Genomic DNA, 20,000 nt, shown 5'->3' on the forward strand with positions numbered 1-20,000 from the left:
TGCAGCAGAAGGTTCAACTGAGATGTGAGTGTTGCTCCAGTAAAACGTATACCCACAACCAAGAGAACGGTCCTGACATTGAACACACACACACACACCATTACTCTGACATGAGTATAACTCCCAGTCATTACATCTTACCTGTTCTGCAGTGCTGACAGACCAGAGGACAGATGCACTAGCACACCGCTCTGTAGCAAGCACACACGTTCTCATGAAAAAGTTTGCTGTAACATATACACACACATCACCATGACATGTTTAAAACATACACACATGTTACCGTGTACAGGATTAACACATGCATGTGTACCATGTCAGGATTACAGGAATACACACCTGCATATACAAACATTTTGGGCAAACAGTTTAGTATCTTCAGTTGACATTTGAAAAAAAAAAAAAAAAAAATTCTCCAAGCGAAGCCTTGCTTTATTTCAATAAGGTTTTGGTTCGGCTAGGAACTTGAGTAGTTGGATGCTTGATGCTGAAAATTGGATGATCCCAATAAATATGTGGATGTGCGTGTGTATTTTGTGTATATGTGTTGGGATATTTTTGCTGGTGTGCGTATGAGTAGGAGCGGGAGAATAACACAAGAGAGAGAGAGAGAGAGAGAGAGAGAGAGAGAGAGAGAGAGACGGAGAGAAAGAGAGAGACGGAGAGAAAGAGAGAGAGAAAGAGAGAGAGACGGAGAGAAAGAGAGAGAGAGAGAGACGGAGAGAAAGAGAGAGAGAAAGAGAGAGAGAGAAAGAGAGACGGAGAGAAAGAGAGAAGAGGTGAGAGCTAGTGATCATCAGTGTTGTTCAGCAGTCTGGGTGGTGGTCAGTGTTGTACAGTATTACAGTACAGTACATTATTTATGACCCCCCACCCCAGTAGCTAAGTTCTGAACAGTCTTCAAAAATGAACTTGCTTCTTCCCAACCCTGGTGAATCCTAATGCATCTGTTACTTGAACACGTGTTACTGTGTGAGGTTTCAGTCGCTCAGGCCATTTTCTCTCCTCAGTCTTTTGTCGTAGGGTTTTCGTTCCTTTTCTGTGGTTATACTATCTCCTCAAACCGTGTGTGTGTATGTGTGTTTCTGCAAGGCGCTTTTGTGTTTGACTTGTTAACACTTTCATTATAAGATCCTTTTCATTACTTTGTGTTGAAGAACGCACAGCCGCCCACACACACAAACACACATCAGACACACACCAGACACACACCACACACACACCACACACACTCCACACACACATCCACCCCCTCACATACAGGAACGTATAACTCACACTCACATATTCACACATGTACACAGACACACACCCACACACACATGCAAAAACGAACCGTCGCCAGGGAAACAGAATGAACTGTCAAGCTGTACTGTGTGTGTGTGTGTGTGAGTTTGTGTGTGTGATGGATATTTGTATGTTGGTGAAGCTTCGATGAGACCGAGAGATTTGAGTTCCAGTCTTTTTTTCACTTCAGCTACTGTACTTTAGACTGCACAAATGGTTCACGAACAATGATACAAACTACTTATGTCTGTTATTGTAATTACTGACTATGGAGTGTGTTGGCTTACTGTGGGGGTGTGTTTGAGGTAATAGTCATGGGGTTGAGGGGGTTCAGTTAGTATGTTACAGTAAAGAGGTGATGTGGTTAAATGAGTACCAGCCTTGTATTTGGCAGTGAAAAGTGTTAAGGTGTGTAGGGGGGGAGTGGCTGCAGGGAGTTTAGTTTGGGAACAAGTGACGTGTGTGAAGGAGTGTAGGGGGGAGTGGGGCCGTGGTCCCCAGAACAGTGTCGGTAGGAGTGAGCTGGGTGTGTCGAGGTTTGTGAAGATGTCCGTTTTGACTACCTAGTACGGCAGTGTGTCTACTAGCGTTCCGGCTACGGCAAAAAGGAAAAAATATAATATAAGTGTTGCTGCAACTGTCCATCTCAGCGTCTCATTTTTGCTGTCCTGCACCCGGGTGGGGGGGGGGGGGGGGGGGGGGGGGGGGGGGGGAACGTACTCGGTGACGGAGGGGACGAATCATCACATCTGTTGGAATTGGTGTGTGGGGTAGTGTCTGTAGGTGTGTGTGTGCGTGTGTTAAAGTGTGTAAATACAAAGTGGTTTGTAAAAGACACTCAATTGGAAAGTAACGAATACAAAATATAGAAAATGAAACATGTTGATGTCCCCGACCCCCTTATCTTCAGGGAGCAGAGAGTGCAGAAAGATGTTGATGTAGGATGATGATGATGGAACTGTACTGTACATGTGTATTCCCACACATGTTTGTTTTCCTGTCCGCGTGTGTGTGCAGTGTCCGCCTACGTGCGTGTGTGCGTGTTGTCGACGTGCATCCATGCATGTGTGCATCTTCACACTTCCGACACGGTCCGCCGGGGAAAGCCGCCCTTCCTTCAGGGAGCGTGGCGCGACAGTAAAAGCCTTCCCCTCTCCCCATCATTGTAAGGTCACCGCCAAAGAGAGGGAGGGGAATTGGACGAGATCAAAGGAGATGGAGATGAATGGAGAGAAGTGAAGAAATGAGAGAGTAAAAGGTTAGGGGAGATCTCACTCCCATGTTGGCCAGGGAAGTGAATGTTTGTTTTTTCGCCTTCAAAGTCGGGTGCGTTGGAATGAGTGGAGTGTGTGGTGTCTGTGTGTGCGTGTGTGTGTGTGTGTGTGTGTGTGTGTGTGGAGCTGAAAGGAGAGAGTGTGCCACTGTCTTGTCACTCAAGACGACATCAGCTGAGTCTGTGTGCGTCATATAGCCCTCCCTAGGGGGGCTATCTGCTCTCTCTCCCTCTCCTCCCTCCTACACCCCCCCACCACCCCTCCGGTTCCTCCATTCCAAACACTTGCTTTGTCCCCCTGGCCTCCCAGCTCCCCTCCTGTCCTCCCTCCCTCCCCCCTCCCCCCCTCCCTCCCTCCCTCCCTCCCTCCCTCCCTCCCTCCCCTCCCTCCCTCCCCTCCCCTCCCCTCCTCCCTCCCTCCCTCCCTCCCTCCCTCCCTCCTCCCCTCCTCCCTCCCTCCCTCCCTCCTTTCCTCCCTCCCTCCTCCCTCCCTCCCTCCCTCCCTCCCTTCTCCGTCTCTCCTAGACGTCTTTCTTTCTCCTCCTGCATCGCTCAACCTTTCTGCTCTTGTTCCTGCTGTCTCCTTCCGCAGCGCTCTCCTCCTGTCTTTCCCCACCCCCGACCACTTCTCCCTGCCCAGAGTGACTGAGGATGAGGACAGGTCCCTACTGATGGCCCTGATGGCAGAGGAGGGGGAGAGGGGGGGCGGTGGGGCGGCCGGACACAGACATTCTGTGTCAGTTCCTGTCCACTTAAGGTACATGTGTGAGAGCAGGGACCCTGGAGACCCTCCCCCCCCCTCCATCTGGTCATCCCTTCACCCCTGATGAGGACCTGGTGAGGACAGGATGACAGAAAGGGGGATGCAGAGGTAGAGAGAGAGAGAGAGAGAGAGAGAGAGAGAGAGAGAGAGAGAGAGAGAGAGAGAGAGAGAGAGAGAGAGAGAGAGAGAGAGAGAGACAGACAGACAGACAGACAGACAGACAGACAGACAAAGAAGAGAGAAATGGATCGACACATGGAGAAAAAGAGAGAGAGAGAGATGTCTTGTCTTGGCATGTTGGTGGTAGCTACTGCGTGTGACTTTAGGTTTTGTGCTCTCGTGTGTGTGTGTGTGTTCCTGTCCAGCCCTCACTGTGGGGGTGTCTGTTGTTATTAGCACCTCAGTCTCCATGGAAACTATTTCAGTTACACTAATTGGCTACATAAGAAGACTGGGAACGTGTTGAACTGGCAAGTAGGGATGGAGGAGGAGAGATATACAGAAACAGAGAGAAAGTGAGAGACAGAGAAGGGTGAAGGATGGAGGGAAATATTTTGGGAAACAGAGCAAAAGTGAGGCTTGGGAAGAGAGATCTAAGCAATATAGAACAAGAAAAACTGTGATTTGACAGTGGAATCTTACAGATTATTTAGGAGGAGAGCGAGAGAAACAGAAAGAGAGGCAGTGAGAGATAGAGAAGGGTGGAGAATGGAAGAATGTATTTAGGGGAAAACGAGAGCAAATGTTAGGCTGAGGAATAGAGGAAAATACTGGAAAGAGGTGAACAAACAGTAAAATCTGAGAGAGACATCTCTCAAAGATTATTTGAAACCCTTGAAGATTGAGAACACGGCAGTCCCTGAAGTCCTTCTGCCCAGACATCTGACTTCATGTTTGTGAGCCTGTGTGTACTGTATGAGGGTGTGTGTGTGTGTCAACCTGCTTCTGACCTTCTCTATTTCTCTAGAAAACCTGCCCTATATAGACTGCATCTTCCTTCCAGCTTTATCAGCCAGCACTCCAGAGTGTCCAGTGTGGAAAAGAAGGGGTTCGCTCCTGTGGGTTGGACCGGGGGAAGGGTTGACTAATCATAGTTATCTCCTCTACTGAACAGTATTGATGTGGCTGTGCTGATGTTTGTGTTGGTGTTGATTTGTTGGTGTTGACGTGCTGGTGTGTTTGTGGTTGTGTTGGTGTGGTTGTGTTGGTATGGTGGTGTTGGTATGGTTGTGTTGGTATGGTTGTGTTGGTATGGTGATGTTGGTATGGTTGTGTTGGTATGGTTGTGTTGGTATGGTTGTGTTGGTATGGTTGTTTGGGTGGAGATGTTTCAGAAGGCTGTGTTATACAGAGCAGGGACACAGACGACAAAACAACTGAACCTGGACGAGGGTCTTCACTCCTCTCTATGGAACCAGAAAGAAAGAACAAGACGAGAGAGATGACAGAAAAGACAGAGAATAGAAAATGGAGTGGGAGACATACTAGGATGGAGAGCGGAGGGAAGAAGTGAGTGAACAGGTGTCAGGAACTATTTTCTTGACCTCTCCACTTCTCTCTGTCTCCTTTCTATCTATATCTCCCTCTTTCTCTCTCACTCCTCATTATGTCTGTGTTCTATCTAATGAGTTAGTGCAAGAGGAACTGTGTTTGCCTGTGTGTGTGTGTGTGTTGACTGAAGGCTTAGCTTGAGGCAAGGCACAACAATACCAGCAGAAGCATCTGCTGGGTGAGAGAGTGATGGAATCCAGACCGGAACCAGAGAAGTGGCATACTCAACGCATATACATGGAACATGCATGCACATATACAAACACACACACGCACAAACATGCACACACACACACGCACAAACATGCACACACACACACGCACAAACATGCACACACGCGCAAACATGCACACACACACATGCATTCACAAATGCAACAACTGCACACACACACAAGTACACAAAATACCCCATTTGCACATGCACGCACCCAGCTCAGTACTCAAGGCTGTCATGAACAGATGTCAGCCTGTGATGCCCCAACACTAATTCCTCTGTTAGAGGTCAATGTGCGTGTGCGCGCGTGTGTGTGTGCGTGCGTGTGTGTGCGCATGCGTGTGTGCAAGGACTAATGAGCTCTTTAGCACACATCTGTGATGAGCTGGTCAGGTGGGCCTGATGGCTCCATCTCTCCAGGAACCCAAACACTGCTCTCTCAAGTCTTTCATCTCTCTCCAGCACCATTAGTGGGGGAGCACTTCAAAGTCTGATGAGGAGGAGGGGGGGCAGGAGAAGAGGAGCAGACAGGGAGGAGAAGGGGGGGGGGGACAGATGCAGAGAGGGGAGAAAAAAAGTGACTTCCCTGTGAAGCATCCCAGGGGTCTTCATGCCTCTGTCGCCCCTCACTCCCTTCTACCGTTCTCTCCATCTTCTCTCCTTTCTTCCCCTCTCTCCGCTCCCTCCCTCCCTCCCCATGCCTACAGGTCAGCAGGGGCTGGTAATGTCTCTCTCCAAGATTAAATAGGAAAAGTGTTTCACCTCGAACATGGGCATCTCTCTGTTCATGTCTGACACATCAGGGCTCGATTACTTTCCCCTTATCTCCTGTCCTCATCTTTGGCTGGCAGATAATGTGTTCTGTGATGGATGGCTCCTGTCTGGGGACAGGGACGAGTCCCCTTGGGGAGACTCATATCCTCAGACTGAGATAAGGTTTGTGTGTGTGTGTGTGTGTGTGAGAGAGAGAGAGAAAGGGTCTTTGTTTCTGGTCAGGCCTTTAGCCTTTTCCGCACAGACACCCACTCAGATATAACTGAAGACAGAGGGCCTTGTCAGGTTACCCAGCCTTCCCAGACGAGACCATCCTTTGCTCGGTCTACCCAAACACGGTCACATGGACCAGATTGGTCCATGTGAACCAATCTGGTTCACATGGACACCTCCGCTTTTCAAGTTTATTATTGCTCGATGATATTCGATTCTCTAATCAAATCAGTGACTCTGTGATCTTCTTGTTTAGCCTGCAGCCTCACAATGAGGAGCAGAGCAGAAGGAATGCGTCCCATGTCCCTCTCCCCTGATCCACATGAGGATAGAGAGAATGAGACAGTGATATTACAAGGATGGAAAGGATAGGCCGAATGAGATGAGACGAATGAGTGACTGTAGCAAAGTGATTCCTACATCCGGACGCCTGGTCGTGTTGGCACAGGGCTCGTTTCAACAGGTCCCCGATCAAATTAACATCTGCAGAATGCATATTTACACCTACTCCTCAATCCCTCTCCCCCCTCCCCTCTCACACACACACACACACACACACACACCATTCTAAAGCTTTCTTCATTTAGGATTTAATCAGAGGAGGCGCCAACATCTGCTGTCTGCCACACACACACACACACCCTAACACATACACACAACTCGCACATCTGCGTTTGGGCTTTGCGGGAGGGTGGAATCTGTCTGTAGTTTCACCATCTCCTCTGTGAGCCTCCTTGTCCTATGGGGTGCCCCTCCCTGCCCCGTGGAGGCTGCAGAGAGGGGGGATGTATTTGCCTGTATTCCCCAGACACAATCTCACAAGATCTTAATACCAGACACAACATATAAAACCCCTCAGAACCCATGGAACACGTCAAACAAGTAGATCACGTCGAACACTTGGAACCCCCAGGACAAAGCGAGTGCACACAGACGAGGTGAGAGTCAGGTGCTGACGGAACATCCCGCTGACAAACGTGGATTCGACGTCGCACTGCCTGCGACGGGGGAACGTCGCCGGGATCTCAAGCTCATCCCAGAGACAACAGATTGATTTCTCTCTTCCCGCGTCCCCGTGCGAGCGCCTGGCTCTTCTTCTCCGCTGCGTGGTGGGGTTTGTTTTCCCGTTACGGGCCAGGTTGGACAGCTAGGTGGGGGGAGACTGACGAGGGAGGAGAGACCTGCAGCAGGGGAACCATGTGTGACTGGCACACAGGGGACCGTCACCCCTGACTCGCTCTGGAGCCCTCCCTTAATTGAAAGAGTTGTCAAACGGGGTGAGAGTGTAGGAGGGAGAGAGAGAGAGAGAGAGAGAGAGAGAGAGAGAGAGAGAGAGAGAGAGAGAGACAGAGGGCAAAGGAAAGAAAAAGATGGAGGAAGAGACAGAAATAGGGGGGCAAAGAAAGAAAGAAAGAAAGAAAGAGTATTGAGGTATTGATGTTGGTTTAGCACTAAATATATTCTTAAGAGAATTGAATTACTTAGTGCTCCAGAGACAGTGAAAAGGAAACAAGGGGTATAGACACTAACACACTGTCACTCTTTGTCATCTCTGTTCTTCTGCTCAGGGCAAATCAAGATTATTTGTGTGTAGGTGTGCGTGTTCTTGTGAGCGTGTGTGTGTGTGTGTCTGCAGCCATAGGGGCATATTAAGAAATGTCGAAATGCCTTCTCAGGCATCCCCATTCCACGTTACCATGGCAATATCTGAACAAAATTGGTGGTTTGCATTGGCTTGGGAACGAGCCTGTGTGTGTGTGCAAGTATGTGTGTGTGTGTGTGTGTGTGTGTGTGTGTGTGCGCATGTCTGTGTGTGTGCGTGTGTGTGTGCGTGTGTGTGTGGGTGTGTTTGTGTGTGTGTGTATGCGCGTGTGTGTGCGCGTGTGTGTGTGTGCGCGTGTGTGTGTGTGCAGACAAAAGGGAGGCAGTGGTGTTTGTTTTAGTTATTGAGGCTGATAAAACATTATTACTGCTAGCATGCTCTCCAGTCTGGCCACTCAACCTCCCTCTGTTTGTTCAACCAGGATATTACATCTAACTGTTCTCTTATCCTTCATCCTGACAAACACGCATACTCTTTCTCTCTGTCTCTCTCACGCTCTCTCTCTTTCTCTTTCACTGTTTCTTTTTTCCTATGTTGTTTCTTTTATTGTGTAGAATGAGATGATGTGTGAGTGTGTGCACGTGGCCTATCACATTCAAAGTTGTGTGCAACTTCACCTCACCTCAGAAACCTCCGCAGACAGACAGTGCAGGACTGAAGGAAACTAGAGGAGAGAGGAGGGAGGAGGAGAGGAGGATAGAGGAGAGAGGAAGAGAGCGAAGGAGAGAGGAAGAGCGAGGAGAGAAGAGTGGAGGAGAGAGGAGAGGAAGCAAGAGGAGATTACAAAGATGAGAGAAGAAAAGAAGGAGAGACATTGGAGAAGAGAGGAGGAGAGAGGAGGAGAGAGGAGGAGAATGGAAAAAGAGGACAGGTAAGAGGAGTGAGGTGAGGAGAGAAGGAGCGAGGAGAGAAAAGGAGAAGACACGGAGGAGATGAAAGGATAATAGGAGAAAAGAGGAAGAGAGAGGCGGATAGAGGAGTAGAGCGCCAGTAGGAAAGAGGAGAGACACAAGTGAATATGGTTACAAGTGTGTGGGGACATGCATGCATGTGCTCTGCAAGAACAGATGTGCTTTCATTACAACCCATTACATTGAAATGCAATTCAACTTTATTGATAAAAAGCCTGAGGTGAAGAGGGGGAGAGAGGAGGAGAGCTGAGAGAGAGGATGTGTGAGACGAAGATAGGAGAGAGGGGGGGGGGGGGTGGATAGAGGATGGAGGAGGAGAGAGTTGAGAGGGGATGCCGCTCCAGGGTACGGTGGAGAAGAATCTCTTAGTTTAGTGTGTGTGCGTGTGAGAAAACCTCACGTGGATGGGTGACTTTTCACAGCAGAAACAGCAGACTGTCATTCGTAGCTTGAGATACAGATCAAAAAGAGATGAGATCCCTTCTAAGAATGTGTGTTTGTGTGTACACGTGTGCGTGGGTGCTGGGGGGGGGGGGTCTGTGTTAGTGTGCCTCAGATTAAGGGCTCATGTCGAGACTGATTCTCTCCTCCTCATTTTGGTTATTTCCTTCTCCGTTAGTGGCAGCAAGTGAGTGTTGTGAGGGATGAGAGGGGGGAGGGATGAAAGGGGGGAGGGATGAGAGGGGGGAGGGATGAGGGGGGGAGGGATGAGAGGGGGGAGGGAGGAAGAGAAGAAGGAGTGTTACTCAGCCGCCCCCGGAGCGGGGCACCTGTTGGAGTTTTCTCGGAGCTTGCAGTCCCCGTAGAAACGCCAGCACAGATTGAACACTCCTGTCGCCTAGGGAACAAGAGCAGAAATGGCAGTGCCAGGGAGAGAGAGAGAGAAACAGGGAAATAAACGGAGAGAAAAATGGAGAGGGAACAAGAGCGAGAGAGACAGAGAGAGAAAGAAAGAGGGATAAAAACAGAGAGAGATTGATGGAGGATAAGAGACCTGGCTCTACTTACCCACAATGCAATGGAATACATTGACCTCAGTGTCACATTTATTCACAAACACCAAAATGCTACATGACTCTACCCTGTAAAGCCTAACAGGCCAGGGAGGTTAACTACTCCAGCTGTGGAGTGTGTGATGCACGCTGAGAAAAACACTTTATGCTTTAGTGTAAAAATATACGATTTTGGCCTCAATAAATGGTTCTACCTCCTCTGTGTTCCTGAGTCTTGAGTGTACTAATGAAGAGAGTTTCGGCGGTTTTACTCAAGTGGACCAGAGCGTTCCAGGATCATTTTCACAATGGGAAGAACAGATCTTTTGCTTTTTCCTTTGTGTAACAAGGGGGACGGTGTTTAACCAGAGGATAGAGGATCTTAGGGTATTCCAGGACCATTATCTGTTCTGTCCAATCTGCAATGCTCAGAGTGTGTCTTCTACATCCTGTGTTATGAAATGAAAGCTGTAGAAAGTTCATGTTAAATATCATGCTACATATCTATTGAATTAAATGTCAAATATTGGGCTATTAAAGGTTAAATACCATTGTGTTAAATGTTAATTATCCCATTGGCATTTGGACAGGGGGGCTGGGTGGTCAAAGCCAGATTACAGCCTGCTCATGTGTAGACTGGGCTCCAGGCTCAAGTGCTCATTCATCATCAGTAGTAGAAATCATCTGGCTTCTTGAAGAAGGTGTACACACATACATTTTTGGAGCAATTGTTTTCTGTATTGCAATGGTAAGTTAAAATTGTAGATTTAGGCCGGCATTATGACAGTGTTTCAGACACACAGGTTTACTCATCCCAGACTGGAGGACTGCTTGATATGATGGCAGGAAATAAACGTGTTCATCACATTTAACTCCCTGTCACCTCGAGCACTAAACAATCAATGACATATCTCTGACAGGGGTGAGAGGATTTGATCAGGGCACCGATTAAATGCAAGAATGTTCCCTAAACAGCTCTTCAACTGATACTAAGGCTATGGGGTTAACCATGGTCAAAGTACACAAGACTAACCCCAGAGGCTACAGTGACATGCCCAGAGCATGGAAAGTTCTACTGAAAATAGTCGGCCCCACTTAGTTGGAAAGCCTATGTTTGTTTATGAACAATTACACTCAGTGTATTCTCACGCCAGAGTGAGAAAGGCACGTACGAGGAAAACGATAACGAAAATTATAGTTAAATTTTTTCTTTTTTAATAGTAAGATAATACTATATTAATAATACTATACTAAGATAAAACAGGTAACAATAATGAAACAAATCACTACATAAACATACCTTCAGAGTACAAAGGCACCTAGCGACCATCACCTAGCGACCATCACTGGGTTTTACTCAGCTGCAGGAGACAAAATGTGGCACCTTTAGAAAACAAAAGAATTATGCACACTCTTTTGATCTGCTGCATCGCACACTGTGTAAAACCGGTCAAAACATAAAACATACAAAGCTAAAAACGTTACTAAAATGTGGCCCGTATATTGGAAACAAAATGATACCAAACCCATTAAAAGTTGTTTAAAATAGTATTTACATAAATGCAGCTTCCAGAGTTTTCCTCAGTTCAATTCAACCCTACACCAATACAATATAAACCTATACACTCACATACGTTGACAAGTTTACATTCACACAACTCTCTTTAAATAATATTGAGAAACAGAAAGGTCGGTGAAGGTATCTCCACTCCCAACTAAAGAAGGGCTTGACAATACTTCATTTTTAATAAATGTTCATCCTGAAATATTTTGCTTTATCATGAGTGGCCGCTTCATGGTGTAGATCTGTTGAAGTTAGTCCTGCGCTCAAAGTGCTGGACGCAGCCTGGTTGGTCAGATCATATTTGAATGTACAGGAAACAGATGAACTCTCTCTGTATCCTGGCAACAGCTCTGTTTCCGTAGTGATGGGGAGCTGGGCAGGATCTGTTTGTGTGAGCGCGTGTGTGTGCATGTGTGAACTTCACCTCAAGAAATCTAACTAGTTGTGTGGTGGTGGGGGTGGGGGGGGGGGTGGGGGGGTGATGCAGAGGAATTCATTGGATTTGATGAGCCCCCACCTACCTTTCTCCTCACCCCATCCTTGCATCTGTGTGTGTGTGTGTGTGAGTGTGTGTGTGTGTGTGTGTTTGTGTGTGTGTGTGTGTGTGACGTGACGTGACGCGTCTCTCCTTCTCCTGCACGTCTTAATCCACTCTGTCAGGACAATTTTACACACCTCCCTCAGCTCTTCCTGTCTTTCCTAACAGAGGAAGAGAAGATTAGTCACACCTCCTCCGCCCTGCCCTCTGTATCCCTTTATCCTTTCTCACATATCCAGCAGTCTGTGTGTGTGTGTGTGTGTGTGCAGCAGTGTGTGTGTGTGTGTGTGTGTGTTTGTATGTGCAGCAGTGTGTGTGTGTATGTGCAGCAGTGTGTGTGTGTGTGTGTGTGTGTGTGTGTGTGTATGTGCAGCAGTGTGTGTGTGTGTATGTGCAGCGGTGTGTGTGTGTGTGTGTGTGTGTTGGTGTGTTGTGCTGCTCCTTTCTGTAGAAAGCCCTGCTGTAAAGACAGAAGTCAATCGAATACTTGAAGGGAAAATGAGATTCAGAACTAAAAAGCCTTTCAATACAGAGCTAACCTTGAGAATAGCTCAACATGGAGAGAGGGGGGCAGGATGAAGATGCTATACACACACACACACACACACACACACACATGCTCCACACAGCCTGGCCAGTACTGATTGGATGGTTTGAATCTTTGAGTAACTGTGTCTGTCTCTCCCTCCCTCTTTTCTCTGTCTTTACCCCATCACCTTGATGACAATCTTCTTTAAGGTAAGTGACAAAGAAATCTAATTGTTTACACACATACACACACACACTTTCCCTTCTTATCTTACTGTATGTCTCATTTCCTTTCTACATGCACCTATCATTATGATAATAGCAAAGACATGATCAAGGTGCCTTCTACAATTACCCAAGAATGAAGCTCTAACACATTGCTTCTGCCCCCTACCTTGTTTGCATTTGAATATCGACGGTCCTAGATTACCCTCTGATCGTTCTCTGGCTCCTGATTGGCTGCCTCCCTGCTGTGGGAGCTGCTGTGTAGTGACTTCTGTGGCTGTACTCATATTGGTTGACAAAGAACTCGCTCCCATTGTTTGTAGCCAATGGAAATGATCAATAGAATATGAAAAAAATATACTCTTGAGTTCACTGGAGCAAACCGTAGAGGCAGGCATGCGGAGAGACAGACAGGCGAACAGACAGACATACAGGCAGTCAGACAGATAGAGAGGCAAACAGACAAACAGACAGACAGTACCGAGATAGATTGATGTAGGAGAAATAGAGGGTGTGTTTCTTCAAGTCCTGTTGGCTGTGATGGCTTTCTGCTGTTGCCATGACGGCATTGGTCACATACCAGCTGGACTGGGACAGATGTCTTCACTCCCCCTCTCTATCTCTCTATCTCTCTATCTCTCTCTCTATCTCTCTATCTCTCTCTCTATCTCTCTATCTCTCCCTTTCTTTCTCTCTCTCACTTTCCTTTTTTCTCCCTGGCTCTCTTCCTCTGTATCTTTCTCTTTGTCGCTCTTCATTGCTTTTCCTCTTTATCTCCTTGTCTCTGACGAGCACACACACACTCAGCTCCCACCCGTGCGCCCCTCCCCCCGTGGGCCCTCGGCTCCTATCTGTGTGTGTTTGAGTGCACTAATTGCAACCTTCTCTCAGTAATTGTGTATGGCCCTCCTTTAACCCCACTGAAACTCTGTCTTAGTGAGGCGACACACTCACCAGATCGGTGAACGGGGGGGCTCAGTGCGTCATCTGTAAACACACATCAGTGAACATTCACACACACACACGCAAATACATACAGTGTACACACACACACACACACACACACAAACACATTCATGCATTAGTAGGGGCATCCGTTTGACACATTTGTCAGTATAAATGTGTGTAATCATTCTTGTTCACAGACAATTAAACCACATTGATATAAAACTGAATGAGCTCTGCTTTCCTTGCCCCTTCTCACACATTTAGCATAATACTCAAATGATCTTCGCACCCATTCCTTCTCCCCTCATTCCTCATACATCACCCCTCACAGCTTTCAGTCCTCACCCCACTCTCAATATCAAAAGTGTTATTAGTGTTGGAGGGGTTAGTGTTGCAGGGTTTAGTGTTGGATGGTTAGAATAAGAGAGGTTTGTGTTGAAGGGTTAGGTTTGAAGAGTTAATAGTACTGTAACTTAAGTTATTACGGTTCAGAGGATAGATGTGGAGAAGTGATAACACAAAATAAACTTGATATTTGGGATGTTGGGCTTTCCAGAGGTACTGTATGTGCATGTTAACGTTGATTTTGTTTTGGTTAGAAAACATTCTACTGCACCTTTACAACATCCACTTACCCCTTACCCCCTCTACCCCCATCTCACACTTTGTAGTAAACTATATTGCTAGCACTCAAAACCATTTCATTACTCTGTCATTTCTGTGTTCCTATGCATACAACGTTGTTACTGTGGGTATTGCTACGTATTGAAACGGGAATCAATGTAACCTCAATGTAAAATGTTGCCCAATCTAGGATTCACACAGTTGATATCCACTCTGTTCTGTCTGGACCTGCATTCTGGAGGGAAAAACACCTTTTCAAGCAGAACTCTGCTGGCTCCTTCCATCTGCTCCTGCACCCGTCGCTTTCCTGTCTGTTACTCCCATCCTCTCTCTTTCTCTCCCTCCTCATCCTGTTTGCGTTCATCCGAAGCACAATGGATTTCCCACAAGACCAGTCATTTTGGTTTGTGTGTGTGTGTGTGTGTGTGTTTGCGTGCGTGTGTAGGATAGAGCTCAGCATCATAAGTGCTGATTCTGTTACAACCTCTGCAGAACAGACCCGATTTACTCAGTGACACACACACTGGCACACACACACACGCACACATCACAACTACACGCACGTACATCACAACTAACACACACATACACAACGACTGTGGGATGACTGTTTTATTTGGAGATGCAGCAGGAGAGTATAGCTCTTCAAACATATGAACCTGCCTCTGCTAACAGAACCTGTGTGCTTCGCAAACATTATTGTAAAGCAATAAAACAACTGTATCCTTTAGCTGCATCGGAGAGCCCAGAAGGCACCTTAAAGTGGTGAAATATTCTGGGTTAACATCAGGTCCATATTCCTCTCTCACACGCACACACCCGCACACACTCTCTCACTGCGAGCACACACCTTTGTTTTTGAACTAATAAAACATAAACCTACTGTATGTATTAGTGTTTATTAGGTAACTGTGTGTTAGGTAACTGCTTGCGTGTGTGTATTAAATAAGAGATGGACTATCCTACACACGAACAGAGAGGCACATACACGCGCACACACACACACACACACACAGATGAGCAAAGGCCTTATTTGAAAGTATAAACAGTTCCCTGCAAATCAGTGATAGTGACCCAGGCACATGCAGAAATACATGAATAATCCTGACAGAACGTGTGTTATGGCTATTGTGTGCGGGTGTGTGGGTGTGTATATATATATGTCTGGGGAGGGGTGTGAAGGGTAGTTTTCAGGGGAATAGAGAGGGGAGAGAGAAAAGAGAGAGAGTGTATGTTTATGTTTGTGTTTGTACGTTCATCAATAAAGTCCCATGAATCAGCTAGCCTAATCAGCTAAATGGACCCGGGGGGAGGGGGGAGGGGTTTGCGTGTTGTGGATTGAGAATTGGGGACCCGCCCAATGGAGTGATTAATGTGAAGAGCTCTCCCTCTTTCTTTCAATCTCTCTCTCTCTCTCTCTCTCTCTCTCTCTCTCTCTCTCTCTCTCTCTCTCTCTCTCTTTAGTGTTAAATTCTTCTCTGGTAGGAGGGCATCCTTCTACATTTTCCGGCAGAGCCCTGGGATGAACTCAGGACAGAGCCGCCTCACATGGAACCTTAACGTTATTGCATCTACAGGGCATCTGTCTGAATGAACAGTTCGGGTGTGTGTGTGTTTGTGAGTGCGTGCTTCACCACAGTAATTTATGGGTTGCCAGAGCCAAGCTTCCGTTCCTATATCCCCCTCTGGCAGGATCCTCTCCTGAGAGTTATGACCTACGGGTTGCCAGAGATGGATCGAATTCAAAGTAGGACTCAAACACAATGAGCGAGGTCATGAAGGGTGAGAGGTGTGTGTGTGTGTGTGTGTTTTGTTGACTGACTGGAAACAACATATAACATATTCAGAACACTGGATTTTGTGCTTTCTCACCTTTTCTGCCGTTCCTACCTCCTCATCCTCCCCCCCCCCATCCCCTCTCCCCCCCATTGTCTAACATGTCTCCACTTTCCTCTCCCCCCCACATAGTTTATCCATGTTCATAATCGAGATTATGGGATGGAAGTGTAAACCTGTGATGGTTTCTTCTGGACTCATAATAGCCTCAATCTCTTTGTCATAGTCTCTCCTTCGCTGTCTAGCTCTCTCTCTTTCTCAGCTCTCACTCTGTCTGAGCTCTCTCCTCCTGTGTCTCCCATGCATAGGGTGTGGATGGAGAGAGGAGGGAGGACGGATGGAGAGAGGAGGGAGGGATGGGGGGAAAGGGAAAGGAGGTTAGACAAATATCAGGGAAGGCAAGGCCAAGGCCGTCTGGACTATTGTTCTGCTGTGTGTGTGTGTGTGTGTGTGAGTGTGAGTGTGAGCTTGTGTGTGTGTGTCTTTGAATGATTGAGTTTCTAAAGAGACAAACAGGCCAGTTCCCAGAAAAGAGTTCATCCTGGAATTTTGAACAGGATTGCCGGCACGCACGCACACACGCACACACCCACAAACACACACACACACGCACACACACACGCACACACACACACACGCACCCACAAACACACACACACACGCACACGCACACACACAGACAATGTCCCTTTGTTCAATCAAAGGTGCAGTCACACGAGGCGTAACCATGAGCCGGGGGTGGGTGTGTACATGTGTGTGTGGGGGGAGGGAGGGGGGTCTTGATTTTAAGCATCAAATGTGCCTACAGTAAACTGGATGTGATTGAACATTTTCTCTTTTAATTTGTAACATCTGCATAAGAGCCTGGCCTGAGGTGTGAACTTTGAAGGGATAACAGACATTACAACATAAAGATCACACACACACACACACACACACACACATAGCTGCACTCGCTGCTGTGTGATAAGCAAGGTGGGGGATGCTCCGACTGTGTGTTAAATAACAAGGGCACTTTGATGCAGAAAATCGAAGGATATGTGTGTGTGTGTCTAATCCTCCCTGATTGTTGCTGGGAGGCAGAAGAACACCTGGAGTGTTGAGTGACGGAAGAGCGAGAGAAAGTTCCAAAGCACAATAAACGACAGAGCACCACCTTACCTCCCATCCACGAAAGAGCATAACATGGGAGAGAGAAAGACTGAGAGGGGGGTGGGGGGTGGAGAGAGAAAGGTAGAGACTGGGATAGATGGAGAGAGGGAGATGGAGAGAAAGGGAGAGGATGGCGTGAGTGTGTGGTGTAGGCGTGTTATTCTGAACAGACTAAAATAGATCAACAGGCGTATGACGCCAGAGAAACACCTGCAGTGAAAGAGAGAAAGAACAGGAGAGAGAGAGAGAGAGATGGAGGTGATAGAGAGATTAAGGAGAAGTAAAGGGAATGGGATATAATAAGAGAATGAGATTTAAAGGGGCATAGTGAAAGAGACCACAATCTTTCCTGCCATTAGCAGAGAGATGGACAGAAGGCTATGTCACACATACAGTCTTTACAGTAAAATGGACTCCATTTCATTCTAGTCTTCTTCTCCCCCCGAGTCTGAGTGCTGATTGGTTACTCATGAATGTGGAGGCAGGGAAGGATGCAGATGCTGTAATGGAAAAATTCTAGTGGCACTGTGTAGATTTGAATAGTCAAGAGATGGCGGTTTCAATAAATTTATTTTGCTTGTACAAATTAAGAATTAACAAAGTACTTTGTGATCAGTCATAACGAAGGAGGTGCTAGCCACAGGTCGTTCGCAAGAGTGATGAAGAACAACCCTAAAACCCTGCCTTATATAAACTTTAGATGAAATGGTTTTTCTGATGGTCAATCCATCAATGTAGCAAACTCTGTGATTGGTCAGCACTGCTCAGTGACAGTTTGACTCCATACCAAGTGTCCCACAGTTCTTTAATGTGGCATCTCTCCCCAAACCAGTAGATAGTAAAGCCACAGGAGTTCACCAGTCAAATGGTCAACTGTCCTTTGTGTGGACATCTTCAAACAAGTATTTAATTAACCCCACCCATGCAACAGGAAGGGTCAGAGCAGCTTGATCAGTTCATCCATCTTACATTTTACATTTACATTTAGTCATTTAGCAGACGCTCTTATCCAGAGCGACTTACAGTAAGTACAGGGACATTCTCCCCGAAGCAAGTAGGGTGAAGTGCCTTGCCCAAGGACACAACGTCATTTGGCATGGCTGGGAATCGAACTGGCAACCTTCAGATTACTAGCCCGACTCCCTCACCACTCAGCCATCTGACTCCCTAACATCTTAAACTGCTCCCTCAGATCACAATAACAATACAATTGAATCCACATTGCCTCCAGACCCTGTCTCATCCTCCCCAGGTGTCATAAACTGCAAATGGCATCTCTACCAAATGGAGTTAATTCAACATTCATTGTATCAAGCTTCTTAACCAACTTTAAACTCTGTTAAAACACTGTATTGTAAATTTTCCACCACAATGCACAAGTCTGTGGTTGCGTGTCTTGTGTATGGCGCAGTTTGGCTTTCTTGTACAAGTGTGTGTTTGAAAACCAGGTAGGTTGTGTGTGTCAGAGGTGTCAACGCATTGTTCGTTCAACACCACTTCCTCTCTCCTTCGCGGTCTTCCGGGATTCAAACTCAGGTACTCAGACTCACGCGCTCACCTGAGCATCCAGCCAGGCCAACCAAACCAGAGGTGTGAGGGCACGGCTGGGTGATGTTTCTCCCGAGGGCCGGCACCAGCCAATTGATCTGGGTTACATGTGGGACATTAGGACCAGCTTTCTGGTCTTGCTCAGGGGGGGAGGGGGGGTGAGGATGGAGAGGACTGCTGGTGGATCCTGGCCCCCGGGGCCTCTCCCGGTGACCAGCATGGGAGTGGAGGTGGGGGGGAGGATGGGAGAGGGGATCCTGTGGGGATACAGAGGTGCAGATGTAGGGCGATTCATTAGCACCTGCCTGGACACTCGGCCTGCATCTTGAGCCTCTTGGGCTGTGCTACTCTTATGTCCTTACTAACGGACTGGTGGCACTCTTTACAGCCCTCAATATCACACACACACACACCAGCACGCAGGGCCACCTACACACAGTGACTGACTGATATGTTCAATTTCCTCTGTAGAACAGCTGCTCTTTGTGGGATTGGATTGTCCCCTAGAGTCTTATCTGGGCTGTCATTTTTTCACCTCCTCCCCTCCTCCCCCTCCATCCCCCTCCTCCCCCCTCCTCGCGCCTCCCTCCCCCCTCCTCCCCTCCTCCCCTCCTCCGCTCTCCGCTCCTCCGCTCCTCCGCCTCCTCCTCCGCTCCTCCCCTCCTCCGCCTCCCTCCTCCTCCTCCGCTCCTCCGCTCCTCCCCTCCTCCCCTCCTCCCTCCTCCCCTCCTACGCTCCTCCGCTCCTCCCCTCCTCCCCTCCTCCCTCTCCGCTCCTCCCCTCCTCCGCTCCTCCCCTCCTCCCCTCCTCCCCTCCTCCGCTCCTCCGCTCCTCCCCTCCTCCCCTCCCTCCCCTCCCTCCGCTCCTCCGCTCCTCCCCTCCTCCCCTCCTCCCCTCCTCCGCTCCTCCGCTCCTCCCTCTCCTCCCTCCCTCCGCTCCTCCGCTCCTCCCCCTCCTCCCCTCCTCCCCTCCTCCGCTCCTCCCCTCCTCCTCCCCTCCTCCCCTCCTCCCCTCCTCCGCTCCTCCCCTCTTCCCCTTCTCCCCTCCCCCCCTTCTCATTATCTGTTTACTTCTCTCAATCCTTCTGCAATAGACTAGACTGGACCAGAATAGAATAGAATGGAATAGAATAGATAATCTCCCAAGCTGTTTTTTGTGGAAAGCTCACATGAACACTCATGGGGAAACACAAACCCTCGCATGCACAATCACACACACACGCACACACACACTCTCACTCACTCCCAGGTGCGCGCACACATACACACACAAACACAACAAACCACAGTTTAACCTGGTCATTAATAAGAGTTTTGCATTGCACCTGTTCATTGGCCAGTGTCATGGGTCATCCATGATGTTGTCATAGCAACAGCTCTCTGCTTTCCTGCGACACTGTTGTAATTGCTCAAACTGTGCTGATAGAAAGGGAGTGCATTCTTTACTTGTGTGT

The sequence above is a fragment of the Osmerus mordax genome, chromosome 11 (assembly GCF_038355195.1).
Source record: "Osmerus mordax isolate fOsmMor3 chromosome 11, fOsmMor3.pri, whole genome shotgun sequence".
Lineage (NCBI taxonomy): Eukaryota > Metazoa > Chordata > Actinopteri > Osmeriformes > Osmeridae > Osmerus > Osmerus mordax.